Source organism: Oncorhynchus clarkii, chromosome 2 (assembly GCF_045791955.1).
Source record: "Oncorhynchus clarkii lewisi isolate Uvic-CL-2024 chromosome 2, UVic_Ocla_1.0, whole genome shotgun sequence".
NCBI classification, from domain to species: domain Eukaryota; kingdom Metazoa; phylum Chordata; class Actinopteri; order Salmoniformes; family Salmonidae; genus Oncorhynchus; species Oncorhynchus clarkii.
The window spans coordinates 48,663,433-48,680,959 of record NC_092148.1 but is presented as its reverse complement, the minus strand read 5'-3'; the positions used below and the strand labels follow the sequence as shown (position 1 = coordinate 48,680,959).

The window sequence follows — 17,527 nt, the reverse complement described above, 5'->3', positions numbered from 1 at the left end:
GACAATAACCCCAAGCACTAATCAAAATCCACAAAGAAATTGTTGACTTGTTTGATATGCTCATCTTTATCAAGGATGCCAATAACTATTTAGAAAGTGGGAAGGGTGCTAAAAATGCGAGAAAGCCACTTCTGAGGAAGAGCTAGTGACTTTAACAGTATATCGCATCGTTTTGACAACATCACAATATTATTTTTGTGCTAGTTGGCTATACCTGTGTCTAAAATACAGTATCTTGCCTTCATAGCTTGTTCTCCATCTTCTTTTTAAATCCGGAGGCAATTTGTTTTCAACAATTTTATTCCCATGACTGATCAAAACTCGTTGTATTTTGTCTCTCTCTCGTCCCTCTGCAGTAGACATTTGGCGAGCAATATGACTGGAACATCGAATCACGATAGAATCACAGTATCGAATTGCAATACATACAGAATTATTGTGATAATATCATATTGTGAGAACCCTGGAAATCTCCAGCCCTAGTTGTAACAGCATTTGTAAAATGATAAAACTGCTTTCAAAATACATTTGCAAAAACTGCTTTCAAAACCGTTTTCCCGCGATTGTATTAAGAATTGTTGAGCCAAGACTGCTTGTCTAAAAGACTACATGTTTCCCTCCCTATCTATCTATGGCTCTCGCAACTCTCGCAACGAGGAATATTTTTCATGCATAGAGCACACAACAACAAGCTGACTAGGTAAATGGGTCAACTACTCTACTATGGGGTTGTCTGATTTTGTTTAAATAACAACATTACGTAGAAAAAAAATTGTATCACTGGAAAGTTGCATCCTAAGTGATAAAGTACAGGCATTGAATTACTTTGGACCGACTGCCAAGTGTCTTCACTGACATTTTCAACCTTCAACCGAGTCTGTAATACGACATGTTTCAAGCAGACAACCAAAGTCCCTGTTCCCAAGGAAGCGAAGGTAACCTGCTTAAATGATTACCGCCCCGTAGCACTCACTTTGGTAGCCATGAAGTGCTTTGAAAGGCTGGTCATGCCTCACATCAACAGCATCATCCCGGATACCCTAGACTCACTCCAATTTGCATACCGCCCCAACAGATCCACAGATGATGCAATCTCAATCGCACTCCACAATGCCCTTTCTCACCTGGACAAAAGGAACACCTTATGTGAGAATGCTAATCATTGACTACAGCTCAGCGTTCAAAACCATAGTGCCCACAAAACTCATCACTAAGCTAAGGACCCTGGGACTAAACACCTCCCTCTGCAACTGGATCCTGGACTTCCTGACAGGGCCGCCCCCCCAGGTGGTAAGGGTAGGCAACAACACATCTGCTACGCTGATCCTCAATACTGGGGCCCCTCAGGGGTGCGTGCTCAGTCCCCTCCTGTACTCCCTGTTCACCCACGACTGCATGGCCAAGCATGACTACAACACCATCATTAAGTTAGCTGACGACACAACAGTGGTTGGCCTGATTATCGACAACGATGAGACAGCCTATACGGAGGAGGTCAGAGACCTGGCAGAGAAAGACAATGGAGCTGATCGTGGACAATAGGAAAAGGAGGACTGAACATGCCACCATTAATATTGACGGGGCTGAAGTGGAGCGTGTGGAGAGTTTCACGTTTCTTGGTGTCCACATCACCAACGAACTATCATGCTCCAAACACACCAAGACAGTCTTGAAGAGGGCACGACAACACCTCAGGAGACTGAAAAGATTTGGAATGGGTCCCCAGATTCTCAAAATGTTCTACAGCTGCACTATCGAGAGCATCCTGACCGATATGGCAAATTGTCGGCATCTGACCATAAGGCGCTACAGAGGGTAGTGCATACAGCCCAGTACATCACTGGGGCCAAGCTTTCTGCCATCCAGGACCTATATACTAGGCGGTATCAGAGGAAAGACCAAAAAATTGTCAAGGACTCCAGTCACGCAAATCATCACCTGTTCTCTCTGGTACCGCACAGCAAGCGCCAAAGTCTAGGACCAAAAGGCTTCTTAACAGCTTCTACCCCAAAGCCATAAGACTGCTGAACAATTAATAAAATGGCCACCCGCACTATTTACATTGACCCCCCCATTTGTTTTTACACTGCTGCTACTCGCTGTTTATTATCTATATATATTCACTTTAGCCCTACCTACATGTACAAATTAGGCAGAGTTGCAAAGAAAAAAGCCATATCTCAGACTGGCCAATAAAAAGAAAAGATTAAGATGGGCAAAAGAACACAGACACTTGACAGAGGAACTCTGCCTAGAAGGCCAGCATCCCGGAGTTGCCTCTTCACTGTTGACGTTGAGACTGGTGTTTTGCGGGTACTATTTAATGAAGCTGCCAGTTGAGGACTTGTGAGGCGTCTGTTTCTCAAACTAGACACTCTAATGTACTTGTCCTCTTGCTCAGTTGTGCACCGGGGCCTCTGCTTAGAGCCAGTTTGCGCTGTTTTGTGAAGGGAGTAGTACACAGCCTTGTACAAGATCTTCATTTTCTTGGCAATTTATCGCATGGAATAGCCATCATTTCTCAGAACAAGAATATACTGACGAGTTTCAGAAGAAAGTTCTTTGTTTTTTCCAGCCGTTAAGAGCCTGTAATCGAACCCACAAATGCTGATGCTCCAGATACTCAACTAGTCTAAAGAAGTCCAGTTGTATTGCTTCTTTAATCAGAACAACAGTTTTCAGCTGTGCTAACATAATTGCAAAAGGATTTTCTAATGATCAATTAGCCTTTTAAAATGATAAACTTGGATTAGCTAACACAACGTGCCATTGGAACACAGGAGTGATGGTTGCTGATAATGGGCTTCTCTACGCCTATGCAGATATTCCATAACAAAATCAGCAGTTTACAGCTACAATAGTCATTTACAACATGAACAATGTCTACACTGTATTTCTGATCAATCTGATGTTTTTTTTAAATGGACAAAAAATTTTGCTTTTCTTTCAAAAACAAGGACTTTTCTAAGTGAATCCAAACTTTTGAATGCTAGTACATGTCAGTTCAGTTCAGTTTACACAGCGTAACAGAGAAAACACAATATTTGAGAATACGTTTATTTGGGAATATATTTCGTAGAACAGACATGCTTCTGTGTTCAGCTTTGTCACCTCCAAACCAAACGTTTGGTTTCGTGAGAGTCACACACCTTGATGGACCCCTAATTAATTGACCAGCTTTGGGTATCCACACGCTAATAACTGTGGGATTCCAGTTGTTCTGCTCACGAGTTGAGACAACCGCAACAGAGTGTGGTTTTCTGCTTGTCATTAGTGGTTTCCTGTCAATCCACTAAACTGGCCCTGACCTGAAACAACAAAGCCCTCTTTCATTAGCTAATACCATTCTCCAAGAGAGTAGAAAGTCACTAATGAGAATAAGAACCGCAGACTGGGTGGCTGTCTGAGGGAAGACCGGCACGCTAACAGTTGATTGGCTAGCATGGAATGGAGAGACAAGGTAGGTGGACAGTTGATTGGTGGGCTGGGAACGGAGAGACAGGGTAGGTGATAACTGACAAGCCGGACGGAGAAGTGGTGTGAGGATCAGGCTGTCAGTTCAGCTAACAGCCCAGCTTATTGAAAAGGTGGAAAGGGGAAGGAGGCGAGGGAGGGAGTGTGGGAGATAACGACTAAATATAGAGGTTCGACCATCATTAAAAGACCGCAGAGAGAAAGGTTGAGGCGTGGGCCGCTCGCACGGCTTCAGAACCGTTGCTTGGCAAAGCACGTAGACTCCTTCGACTGGGTGAACAATGAACACATTTAGAAACAGTAATTAGCGGGCACATCAAACAAAATACCATTGTTTCAACTTCCCTTCAGTGTTCTGAAGGGAATAAAACAGAGCCCGTTTGCTGAACAGATGCAGTTCAAGTAGATGAGGAAGGCTGATAAGACGGAAGTGAATCTGAGATAAGACCACCACTGAGCTTGACCTGTCTCCATTCAAGCCCGTGATTCATACATGCTTGGCGCACAGGTCTTTCAACCTCCCCCCTGCTGCAAAATCCCTTATCGCCCTAAATCCTTTCAAGGACTTCAACTTCGTTCTTCTGAAGATGCTGAAGACCCCACATTCTTCATTGGTGTACATGATAAAAACACACATTCACGAGATATTCTTTCAAGCAGTCAAAGGACAACGGTTAACCCTGGGGGTTCAGCCGGGGATGACAGGCAGCGGAGAGTTTACATTGAGACAGATAGGCCGACAGAGGATGTACATGGCATGACAGCGAGTTGACAACGGGAGATGACAAACACGGTGACAGGTAGTGATGCAGAGTGTAAATAGTGTGGTGTCAGCAAACGGAGAGGCAGCAGAGACACAATGAGTTGCCAAAAGTAACTAGGTTGATGAGTCTGTGTGTGAGCCTTATGAGATGAGAGAATCACAAAATGCACACACACACACACACACACACACACACGATTCAATGTGAAAAGTAAGTAAATACGCTCACATTCGAATTCAAAGGGCTGGATCAGCCCTACTTTAACCAGGGCAGACGAGGCATTCGCAGCTCTAGGTCTATCAACCCCATATTCTGTATTCTGTACTTAGTCAATTATACCTTGCCAGGTTCCCAATCCTCACCAATGCTGTTGTTTTGTAGATAAGTTATTTCATGTATCGTTCATTTTCCATTAAAGAACATGAGTAACCACCACGCTGCTTTTTGGTCCGCTTCTCCTCCTACAGACGAACGTCGTTACAGAATCACCCACCAACCAAGGACCAAGCGGCGTGGTAAACAGAGGCAACAGCAGCAGCAGGAGAAGCGACTGGTGCAGCAGGAGCAACAGCAGCAGCAGCAAAAGCAGCAGCAGGAGGAGCAACAGCAGCAGCAGCAAAAGCAGCAGCAGGAGGAGCAACAGCAGCAGCAGCAAAAGCAGCAGTGGGAGAGGCTGCACTACTTGGAGAGATGGACTTGGGAGGAGATTCTAGACGGGAAAGGACCCTGGGCAGAGCCAGGAGAATATTGCCGCCCCAAGGCCGAGCTGGAGGCAGCAAAAGCAGAGAGGCGGCATTATGAGGAACTAGCACGGCAGAGCGGATGGAAGCCCGAGAGTCAGCCCCAAAAATTTCTTGGGGGGGGGGCTAACAGGGAGTATGGCTACGGCAGGTAGGAGACCTGAGCCAACTTCCTGTGGTTACCGGGGGGCTAGAGAGACCGGGCAGGCACCGTGTTATGCGGTGGAGCGCACGGTGTCCCCAGTGCGGGTGCACAGCCCGGTGCGGTACATTCCAGCTCCGCGTATCGGCCGGGCTAGAGTGGGCATCGAGCCAAGTGCCATGAAGCCGGCTCTACGCATCTGGTCTCCAGTGCGTCTCCTTGGGCCGGCTTACATGGCACCAGCCTTGCGCACGGTGTCCCCGGTTCGCCTGCATAGCCCAGTGCGGGCTATTCCACCTCGCCACACTGGCAGGGCGACCGGGACCATTCAACCGGGTAAGGTTGGGCAGGCTCGGTGCTCAAGAGCTCCAGTGCGCCTGCATGGCCCAGTCTATCCGTCACCACCTCCACGCACCAGCCCTCCGGTGGCAGCACCCCGTACCAGGCTGTCTCTCCGGCCCATCCTTACAGGGGCATCCTCCTCTCCAGCGCTGCCGGAGCCTCCCGCCTGTCCGGCGCCGCTGCCGGAGCCTCTGCCGGAGCCTCCCGCCTGTCCGGCGCCTCTGCCGGAGCCTCCCGCCTGTCCGGCGCCGCTGCCGGAACCTCCCGCCTGTCCGGCGCCGCTGCCGGAGCCTTCCTCCTCTCCAGCGCTGTCGGAGTCTCCCTCCTCTCCAGCGCTGTCGGAGTCTCCCGTCTCTCCGGCGCTACCAGGGCCTTCCTCTTCTCCAGCGTTGCCGGAGCTTCCCGTCTGCCCAGCGCCATCTGAGCTTCCCGTCTGCCCAGCGCCATCTGAGCTTCCCGTCTGCCCAGCGCCATCTGAGCCTCCCGTCTGCCCAGCGCCGCCAGTGCCGTCCGTCTGCCCAGCGCCGCCAATGCCGCCCGTCTGCCAGGAGCCGCCAGTGCCGCCCGTCTGCCAGGAGCCGCCAGTGCTGCCCGTCAGCCAGGGGCCGCTAGTGCCGCCAGTCAGCCAGGGGCCGCCAGTGCCGCCAGTCAGCCAGGGGCCGCCAGTGCCGCCAGGCAACCAGGGGCCGCCAGTGCCGCCGGTCAGCCAGGGGCCGCCAGTGCCGCCAGTCAGCCAGGGGCCGCCAGTAAGCCAGGGGCCGCCAGTGCCGCCAGTCAGCCAGGGGCCGCCAGTAAGCCAGGGGCCGCCAGTGCCGCCAGTCAGCCAGGGGCCGCCAGTAAGCCAGGGGCCGCCAGTGCCGCCAGTCAGCCAGGGGCCGCCCGAGCAGCTGCCCCTCTGTCCCGAGCTGCTATCGCCCCTCTGTCCCGAGCAGCTGCCCCTCTGTCCCGAGCAGCTGCCCCTCTGTCCCGAGCAGATGCCGCCCCTCTGTCCCGAGCTGCTATCGCCCCTCTGTCCCGAGCTGCTATCGCCCCTCTGTCCCGAGCAGCTGCCGCCCCTCTGTCCCGAGCTGCTGTCGCCCCTCTGTCCCGAGCTGCTGCCGCCCCTCTGTCCCGAGCAGCTGCCCCTCTGTCCCGAGCAGTTGTCCCTCTGTCCCGAGCAGCTGCCCCACCTCTGTCCCGAGCTGCCCCTCTGTCCCAAGCAGCCCCTCTGTCCAGTGGGGTTATTGAGTAGGGTGGCCATGGTGAGAAAGCCACGGAGGCGGACAATAAGGCGGACTAAGACAATGATGAAGTGGAGTCCGCGTCCCGCGCCAGAGCCGCCACCGCGGACAGACGCCCACCCAGACCCTCCCCTATAGGTCAAGGTTTTGCGGCCAGAATCCGCACCTTTGGGGGGGGGGTACTGTCACGTTCTGACCTCTATTTCCGTTGTTTTGTATTTATTTAGTATGGTCAGGGCGTGAGTTGGGTGGGCAGTCTATGTTTGTTTTTCTATGTTTTGGGGCATTTCTATGTTTTCGGCCTAGTATGGTTCTCAATCAGAGGCAGGTGTCATTAGTTGTCTCTGATTGAGAATCATACTTAGGTAGCCTGGGTTTCACTGTGTGTGGGTGAATGTTCCTGTCTCTGTGTTTTGCACCAGATAGGGCTGTTTTGGGTTTTCATGTTTCTTGTTTTTGTTAGTTTGTTCATGTGAAGTGATTTATTAAAACATGAGTCAAAATAACCACGCTGCGCTTTGGTCCGCCTCTCCGTCAATGGAAGAAATCCCTTACAAGGGCCACCAACACGTTACGGGAGGGCGACGTTTTTTTAATAATGGCAGTGAAAAGAGAACGGAGCAATATAAGGAACTTACTCTCTACTGCATGCCAAGCCTGGCTCGTTATTCTCTGTCCAGTGGCCCTGCACTATGGATAGACAAAGGCTTCCTCCCTCGACCAAAGACCAAACGCATCACCACACAACAACAAAAAAGCTCTTGGCAGTTCCGTGACAGTGTTGGACACATTTTGCACATATTGTCAGTGGGCTTTCTTTTGTCCCCAGTGCTTGCAAAATCTCACTCTGCCACACAGTCACGTACGGCCGCTATGCACGCAGGTATTTTCCTCTCTCAGTCGCCATGGCAACAGCCTGAGAAAAGGCCATTCGAGTCGGGCTTTTTCCTTCTTCTCGTTACCGAGTTACAAAGTGGACATGAGGAGACACCTCGTTTAATGGTCAACCGATAGAAACCCGGTGCAAACACAGCCTGGGCTATATGAGGAGTGCAGGTTAACTCGCGAAAGGTCAGGTAGCACACAAAACAGAGGACCTTGAGAGGGTTTGCGAAACGAACCATCTGTGAGCAAGTGTAGCCTTTCCGTTCCCTTAGACAAACACGAATGCCTTCAAAAGGGAGTCACAATTTAAAACTGTGCTAAACAGAAAAAATAAATACATAGGAACAGAATTCTGATAGTGTTGATATAGTAGATAGAAATAGTAGAGTGAATGTGCAGAAATGTATTTCAGAGTAAAAACATGGGATAAGATGTGAAAAATATATGTCAGTCTGTTGTCGTACTATATACGTGTATCTGGTTTCCTGTTCCTGTCGGCTTCAGCTGTCATTGAAGTGATGCTCCAGAGCCTTTTGTATATTGTCACCCAGTAGTTTTGGAAGTAGTGCTCACAAGCAAAAACAGGTCCCTCGAAAATTGTGCACAATCGTGTACTACGCCGTCCATTTCGTATGAAATGTTCCGTACAAAATGTTATGAAGTAAGTGCTTAAGATCCCGGACAGCATCTTTAAGAAGAGTTGACGCCTCTCTGTTCCCTTCCTTTCGCTCCAGGGCCACTCTTTTCACCCATCTCCTGACGTGATCTTATCTGCAACAGCTGCGGAGTTCACACACACACTGCCTGAGAAGACAGGTACAAGCTCCATCGAGACAAACCACGACTACGGTTTCCATGGCTCCCTGATTCTTGGAAACCCATTTCCTGTGATGTGGCTGGGAACATAAATAGATCTAATTAGTCTCATCCCCATTTCTCTTCTCTAATCACAGTGGCGTAGGGAGAAGGTGGTTTATTGGTTCATTTGGCCTTGAGTGTGGAGATCTAGGAGAGTGTCTAAGCACGGCTTTATTGATCGCAGCTCCCTGATGCAGGTTGGTGTGTGACCACTGAAGTGTGATCACTACGATACAGGAACTAGGGGTGTGAACATTACAACTTTGAAACGAAATTGGGATCCTTAACGTTAAGAAAAATTCCTAAACGAAAAACACAGTGCCATTATCACAAAACATATTATTTTCAATTTTTTTGCCTAACTAGACGATAAGCTATAAAGGGAAAGATGCGTAATTTAAATGTAGACTCAGCGATATTATTTTTTTAAACTTTTTTTATATTTAACTAGGCAAGTATGTTAACCTGCATCACCAGCAACATGACTGTGGAAGCTGCGATCGATAAAGCCGTGCTTAGACACTCTCCTAGATCTCCACACACAAGGCCAAATCAACCAATAAACCACCTGCACTTACGCAGATACTCTGTGTGACTGGGAGAGCAAAGTGTTGCATCTTAACATCCTGGCCTATTCACTGATGATAGGCCCTGCTTGACTGAAGTTGCGAGACATTGCAAGCCACACAACAGATACAGCTGTCCATTGCGAGAACCAGCTTTTGATTGTCCATAGATGGGCCTCGTACACAGTTCTGACTCGGTCACTGGTCTACCTGCCTATACTTGTGGCCCCTCCCCTCTCTCTCTCCATCCCTCGCTAGCTCGCTATGAAAGATGCACGTGTTTCCGTTTTCGGAAGTACGGCAACTAATCCGTCTCCTCCATTCCAAAAATACTGAATCATTGAAGTGGAGTCCTAGCGGGAATCGAATCTTGACACTCAGAAATGAGAGTTTACACCGGGAGTCAGCATGAAAGGAGTCGAGAAATCAATTCAATTGGAGTCGACTCTCCACCTCTACGTCAGTGTCGGTAACAGTTGGGAAAATGTCAGAAAAAGGCAAGAGACACCGGTGAAGTCCTGTATGACAATACTTTGAGAAGGTAAATGAGAACGAAATGCAAACTTTTCTAGGTGGAATTGAGGTAATGGTAGTACAGGTTCAATGCTTAACCACCTGAAAGGGACGCACCGTGAGGCCCAAACTGTTGCTGGCAGAAGCGCAGCTGCATTGTGAATTGTGAAAACCACATTTTTTTAAATGCCGGTTTAATTTTTTTTATTTGTTACATCCCTAGCATTAACAAACTATAATTCAACTTGTCTGTGCCTGCACCTGTCTGTTCCCTTCGGATTTAATCAGGATACACGGCTTACAGCAACGCATTCCCCTTTGAGAAATAAAATCAAAGTTTACTTGTCACGTGCCCCGAATACAATAGGTGTAAGACCTTACAGTGAAATGCTTACTTACAGGCTCTAACCAACAGTGCAAAAAAGGTATTAGGTGAACAATAGGTAAGTAAAGAAATAAAACAACAGTAGCGTAGCGAGGCTATAACAGTAGCGAGGCTACATACAGACACCGGTTAGTCGGGCTGATTGAGGTAGTATGTACATGTAGATATGGTTAAAGTGACTATGCATATATGATAGAGGGGTTGGCGGGTAGTGGGATCAATGCAGATAGCCCGGTTAGCCAATGTGCGGGGGGGGGCACTGGTTGGTCGGGCAAATTGAGGTAGTATGTACATGAATGTATAGTTAAAGTGACTATGCATATATGATGAACAGAGAGTAGCAGCAGCATAAAAGAGTGGTTAGGGGGGGCACACAATGCATATAGTCTGGGTAGCCATTTGATTACCTGTTCAGGAATCTTATGGCTTGGGGGTAAAAACTGTTGAGAAGCTTTTTTGTCCTAGACTTGGCACTCCGGTACCGCTTGCCATGCAGTAGTAGAGAGAACAGTCTATGACTGACCATTTTTGGGGCCTTCCTCTGACACTGCCTGGTGCAGAGGTCCTGGATACACTGAGTGTACAAAACATTAGGAACTCTTTCCATGACAGACCGACCAGGTGAATCCAGGTGAAAGCTATGATCTCTTATTGATGTCACTTGTTACATCCACTTTAATCAACAGTTTCCTGTGTGTATCAAGAATGGTCCACCACCCAAAGGACATCCGGCCAACTTGACACAACTGTGGGAAGCATTGGTGACAACATGGGTCAGCATCCCTGTGGGACGCTTGACACATTCTAGAGTCCATGCCCAGACTAATTGAGGCTGTTCTGAGAGCAAAAGGGGGTGCAACTCAATATTAGGAAGGTGTTCCTAATGTTTTGTACACTCTGTGTTTATGCTGTGCTTGGTAAGATTTTCATTTTATTAGTTACACAACTTTGCTCTCTCCATCTGTCCTTTCTTGAACTTTCTCCTAATTTGCCAGTCAGGTAGGAAGAACTGGATCTGAGGTCAGTGTAGGTGAATGCCCGGTGACTCCCCAGACCAGGTATCTCCTGGTTTCATCTGCGAAACATGCTCTTCTCTTCCCACTTTTATTCAAAGCGTCATGTTCTCTGAAGTTCAGTAAGCCCCTTGGTGACTGACTGGCTCTCTGGCGTCCTAGCTCCGCCAGGATCAGAGTAACGTGCACTGAGATGGCCTGGTCCCAGATCTGTGTGTGCTGTCTTGCGTCCTAGCTCCGCCAGGATCAGAGTAACGTGCACTGAGATGGCCTGGTCCCAGATCTGTGTGTGCTGTCTTGCCAACTCCCATGGTCATTGTCCCACAGAGATCGACAGACATCTAGGACCAGGCTAGCATTGAGATGATGGTTAAAAATAATCTAGATACAATATTAAAAACAACCACTGGATGTTCAAAAGTATATTTAATTCAGAGATTTTATCAATAATCCAGCCTCACTTGTGCTGTTAAAGGAAAGGTTGCACAATATATATTCCACAAATCTAAAACAACGTCGACTGATTATATACCTTCAAAACATTTATTTTTTTGCTCAAAAGTTTATAAAAAAAAGACTTCTGTTTTCGCAATTTGAATTACATTTATCAAAAAACTCGTATACCAACAATACACTGCGGCTTTGAAGTCAAGAAAGGAACAGCCTGCTGGTGGCTTCGGTGATGGAGGCGATTCGGGGAAGTAGGTACTAAAGTGCCCAAAGAGTTTTGTCATGTTATGTTGCTAGTAGATGATTTTTTAAAACGTGCCATGCAAAACAAACTGGCCCACTTGGATTTAGCATGGTGTATGGGGATGGAATAAGCTAGCAAGCAAGCTACAACAACTCCATCAACACTACAAGTTAACGGTCAAATACCAATCGGATTAATGTCCATGTTTATTTCAAGATATGTCTTTACTGGCTGATTATAACTTGCAGGGTATTATGGTGGCCACTGACCACATTTACATGCACACCAATATCCCATTATTATTCAGGATACTCAAATATTCTGCTTTTGAGTTTGACGCATATAAACATCATATCCCAATAACCCCCAAAAAAAGCTTGTATCCCGGTTATGAGAAACCCGGATAAGATGCCTGGTCTTAGACGGGATACTGTTGCATGTAAACATCTTAGCGCATTTACTGTTGTTTTTGTGTGGTCTGCGCAGGCTCAGTTTCGCATATCATGGTTGTTGTGTGATGTTTTCATCTGATTGTCAAACAAATCACTTTGAAAAGTAGGGCACCTGCCGCAGTTAAATCCACCATAATAATTCCATAATCATGGATCTTGCTGATACTCCGTACTGGACTGTAAAGCCTACTGGCTACTTTCACCCCTATTTTAGAAAAGTTTCTGCTGATCATTTCCGACATTTGATAGGCCGTATTATAATACAACAAGTGCAGACAATACCGTGAAATGCTTACTTTACAAGCACTTAACCTACGGCGCAGTTCAAGAAGAGTTTAGAAAATATTTACCAAATAAACTAAAGTAAAAAAAGAAAAAGGAACAAACGAGGCTTTATACCAAATTTCCAACATTTGGTAGGCCATTTGTTTGTCAACTATAGTTAGACACATGCAGCTTCTCTTCCGTCATAACTTGTTGCCCCCAGAAGACAAAATAAAGTAGTTGCTCACCTGAACGATAGATCATGGCTGCTCTTCGGGAGTTCTAACGAGTAGTAACTTTTGAGTCCAAAAGACATTCAAGGGGCGGCGGTTTTACAACTAAACAAACACAAACAGTTATATTGTGTAGTGCTGCTACTGACCCCAAATCAGAGCCAGAATGCTTCTAAACCTCCTCAATGGGTCTATTGTTTTAAAAGTGTCCCTGAGTGATCTCATCCCTTCAGTGCTCCCTGTCCCCAAACGAGGAGTCCATTCCAAACAACTCTAGGGGAAACGGCCACAGTGTGCCTGTCTCAAACTCTGTGGAGGGGAACCATTTCCCCCTAGATAAAGATTTTGGCTTCAGCCTAGTGGACCGGAAACTGTAAACAACATCACACCAGGCCACACAGTAAATCAGTCATTATGGGAGATGCATACCAATAGACAGGGGGCATTGTGTGGTGGATAGGTCTAAGGAAGTTGCATGGCAAGCAATGAGGAATGTATCCACATGATCCAATGTCAGTAGTAATGAATTCAATAATTTACTAGTAAAGTAATATCTTCGCCCACAAAGTCCATTTTACTGTTTGGTTTAGTCGAGGCTGTTCTGTCCAACTTCGACTTTCAGACAGCCGTTATATCTACAACACGAGCGGATACAGAACCTTGAGATGTAAATTACCTCGCTGCCGAGAGCCGTGTCCACAGTTTTATAAATGGGTTCTCTTTGAAGCTCCCAACCTACTTCACTTCAGAATATTAGGCTGGCCAAACATAGCCTGTAGTGCTCAATTAGCACCTTTCATTTCCAATACAAGTACAATAAAACCGACTATTTCCCCATTATAAATGGGACATAATAATTGATCCATCTCTTTCAGACACTCATAATAGAGGTTGGGCCATAGGCAATGTTAACCTGTTTAACCTTTCAATAAAGAGAACTTTACAATTGTGATGGCTGTAATTGGTATTGTGTGATAGGCTTGGGCGACATACAGCATATACCTCACACCGCGGTATTTGGAAAAAGCCACAGGATGGTTTTTCAATGCCGTCAACACGACTTATTTGAAGTCTTTCATAATACGCAAGCCCAAGGGTAGGCTACATGTTGCAGCTGGATGATACATTGTGTCAGATGGGGCGAATAATAATCACGTGGTTCAGTCTATGAGTGGTTGCATGGAGATCAGAGAGGAAGCTACACTACATATACAAAAGTATGCCAAATGGATTCAAACGCACTTGTGTCTAATTATTAACCACTCTCTGGAATTGCATGACCCGTTTGACACGAACCATTAGAAAAATGCATGTCATTACCTTTCAGACAGACACTAAACGTACATGGGGCTGTTGGCTAAACGAATCATAATAACCCAACCACATATCCGACATAGCCATGAGTGGAACATCATGTGCTATCATGTGCTGGGTGACAAGTTTCCATTCCCAAAGTAGAAACTACTGAGAACCGAGCAAGTCTATTTTAGCTGCCATGATTTCACATTGTCAGCACACTGGAAATCACTCTCTGCACACCTTTTTCCATTGTCCTAGAGGAACAGTGCACAAAGTTGGCACGGACGAATGACAGGATGAGTGCATCGACTACCACAGCACAGTGGCAGGAGTGTCGAAGAAATGCATTATGTCACTCAAATAGATAATTGAATGGCCAAGCACTAACCTATCCGTTATGTAATAACATAATAATAATAATGTTACTGTCCGACTTGAATCACCTACCTGTTCATTACCTTCAACCGTCGGTCATATTAACCAATTAACTTGTCTATCTTGTAAAATAACGGGTAAATAAATACAGTGACATGAACGCGAGGCAGAAATAAATCTGCCTCTCGTTGACCCTGTCTGCGGTCTCGACATGGATAAGAACCTACCGTGGAAACTGGGTAGATACGATGTCGAGTATATCATTTCCGCGGCGGACTCGGGAAGAGAAATTAGGGTCGAATGTCCACCTAATCGTACTCTAAAGGAAGAAGTCCGTGGGTAAAGGGAAAATGGTAGACAAGACTGGAAGAGGGGAAATCGGTTGTCAGAGTTGTCGAGCTGTCAAACACAAAGGCAGGAGCACCGAGTAGATGAAATTTCGGGCTGACTAACAAGCGAACTTGTTGCGCTGAGCATCCACCGGCGCTGGGCACTGGCTTATTTATTTACTGTTCCCGCCTCCTACATTTTTTGTGTGCCTTACTACTGTGATCTCTACGGTCCATCTACTACGTGCACTCACTCATGCAGAGAACGCAGAACACATAACTTCTAGTGGTTGATCAACTGTACTGCAAGCAAATATTGTTATTTAAAGGGGAGAATTGAGGCGTTTTAATGCACGGGAATTCTAATAATGGTAGGGCTAATAAAAACATTAAAATGTAGGCCTAACAGATGCATTTACCGTTGGTTAGGAGATCACAAAGCAGCATAATACAATGAACATCATGGGTAGGCTACAGTATTGCTTTGTGATAAGAGCCGACATCATAGCATATTTAATCTCAGAGCCTACTGTATACTAAGGCAGGAGATAGTAAAACACATCAGGGGAATTTTAGCATGTACATCTTGGTGGGGCAAATATATATATATATATATATATATATATATATTTGATGCATGCCAGCAAAGTCACTACACAACACTAAAACAATACATTAATTACACTGTAACGGTGCCCACAAATTGTTGTCCCAACAGCAGAGCTTTCTTTTCAGCACCATGGAGTTAATCCTTACCACCGCTACACCTGGCTATCAGCGGAGCATTGTCTAACAGCGAAACAGTTCATTCAGCCTCATTTACTGCCTTTAAAAAAAAACATAACTGATATTGCTGACTTGCATAAACAAATGGGGGTCTACTGACAATTGAGATGTGCAAACTATGGCATAAGGGGAAAATGAGCGGATAAGAGGCAATCCGAGCTAGGACAGACGGTAATCAATATACAGTGCCTTGCGAAAGTATTCGCCCCCCTTGAACTTTGTGACCTTTTGCCACATTTCAGGCTTCAAACATAAAGATATAAAACTGTATTTTTTTGTGAAGAATCAACAACAAGTGGGACACAATCATGAAGTGGAACGACATTTATTGGATATTTCAAACTTTTTTAACAAATCAAAAACTGAAAAATTGGGCGTGCAAAATTATTCAGCCCCTTTACTTTCAGTGCAGCAAACTCTCTCCAGAAGTTCAGTGAGGATCTCTGAATGATCCAATGTTGACCTAAATGACTAATGATGATAAATACAATCCACCTGTGTGTAATCAAGTCTCCGTATAAATGCACCTGCACTGTGATAGTCTCAGAGGTCCGTTAAAAGCGCAGAGAGCATCATGAAGAACAAGGAACACACCAGGCAGGTCCGAGATACTGTTGTGAAGAAGTTTAAAGACGGATTTGCATACAAAAAGATTTCCCAAGCTTTAAACATCCCAAGGAGCACTGTGCAAGCGATAATATTGAAATGGAAGGAGTATCAGACCACTGCAAATCTACCAAGACCTGGCCGTCCCTCTAAACTTTCAGCTCATACAAGGAGAAGACTGATCAGAGATGCAGCCAAGAGGCCCATGATCACTCTGGATGAACTGCAGAGATCTACAGCTGAGGTGGAAGACTCTGTCCATAGGACAACAATCCTCATTGCTTGCCAAGTCGTATATTGCACAAATCTGGCCTTTATGGAAGACTGGCAAGAAGAAAGCCATTTCTTAAAGATATCCATAAAAAGTGTCGTTTAAAGTTTGCCACAAGCCACCTGGGAGACACACCAAATATGTGGAAGAAGGTGCTCTGGTCAGATGAAACCAAAATTGAACTTTTTGGCAACAATGCAAAACGTTATGTTTGGCGTAAAAGCAACACAGCTGAACACACCATCCCCACTGTCAAACATGGTGGTGGCAGCATCATGGTTTGGGCCTGCTTTTCTTCAGCAGGGACAGGGAAGATGGTTAAAATTGATGGGAAGATGGATGGAGCCAAATACAGGACCATTCTGGAAGAAAACCTGATGGAGTCTGCAAAAGACCTGAGACTGGGACGGAGATTTGTCTTCCAACAAGACAATGATCCAAAACATAAAGCAAAATCTACAATGGAATGGTTCAAAAATAAACATATCCAGGTGTTAGAATGGCCAAGTCAAAGTCCAGACCTGAATCCAATCGAGAATCTGTGGAAAGAACTGAAAACTGCTGTTCACAAATGCTCTCCATCCAACCTCACTGAGCTCGAGCTGTTTTGCAAGGAGGAATGGGAAAAAATGTCAGTCTCTCGATGTGCAAAACTGATAGAGACATACCCCAAGCGACTTACAGCTGTAATCGCAGCAAAAGGTGGCGCTACAAAGTATTAACTTAAGGGGGCTGAATAATTTTGCACGCCCAATTTTTCAGTTTTTGATTTGTTAAAACAGTTTGAAATATCCAATAAATGTCGTTCCACTTCATGATTGTGTCCCACTTGTTGTTGATTCTTCACAAAAAAAATACAGTTTTATATCTTTATGTTTGAAGCCTGAAATGTGGCAAAAGGTCGTAAAGTTCAAGGGGGCCGAATACTTTCGCAAGGCACTGTAATTATTTGTTCAGCACTTTTGAAATGTACAGTGACAGAATTCAGAACATGGGCCGTTCTTACATTATTTTCCCTGTACACCAAGTCAAAACTGTATGATAAATAAAGGGGCATATAAGCAGAAAATTAAAGCTCTTACAAAATGTGATGACTACATTTCTCGAAAACAGGCTATAGGCTACATGTGCACCACCAAGTCAGAACAATAGGCTAAGTTATGAGGGGGGAAAGGGACCAAATTATTAGGGTGAGGCACATGGGCTACTAACAGCTTACTACACAACATACACTTAGTATTACTTTCTTGGCTACAGTATACAGTGGCAAGGAAAAGTATGTGAACCCTTTGGAATTACCTGTATTTCTGCATAAA

General features: G+C 45.9%; 1 protein-coding gene across 3 annotated transcripts in view; it reads right to left on the bottom strand.

Annotated features, from left to right (window-relative positions):
* Positions 1-14,733, bottom strand: part of LOC139368743 (GRAM domain-containing protein 2A) — a 133,172-nt gene extending 118,439 nt beyond the window's left edge. For all 3 annotated transcript variants that reach the window (XM_071108066.1, XM_071108046.1, XM_071108056.1), the window contains exon 1: positions 14,447-14,733. The gene's annotated coding sequence lies outside the window, so the exon portion shown is untranslated. The remainder of the gene's footprint in view (positions 1-14,446) is intronic.
* Positions 14,734-17,527: the final 2,794 nt, after the last annotated feature.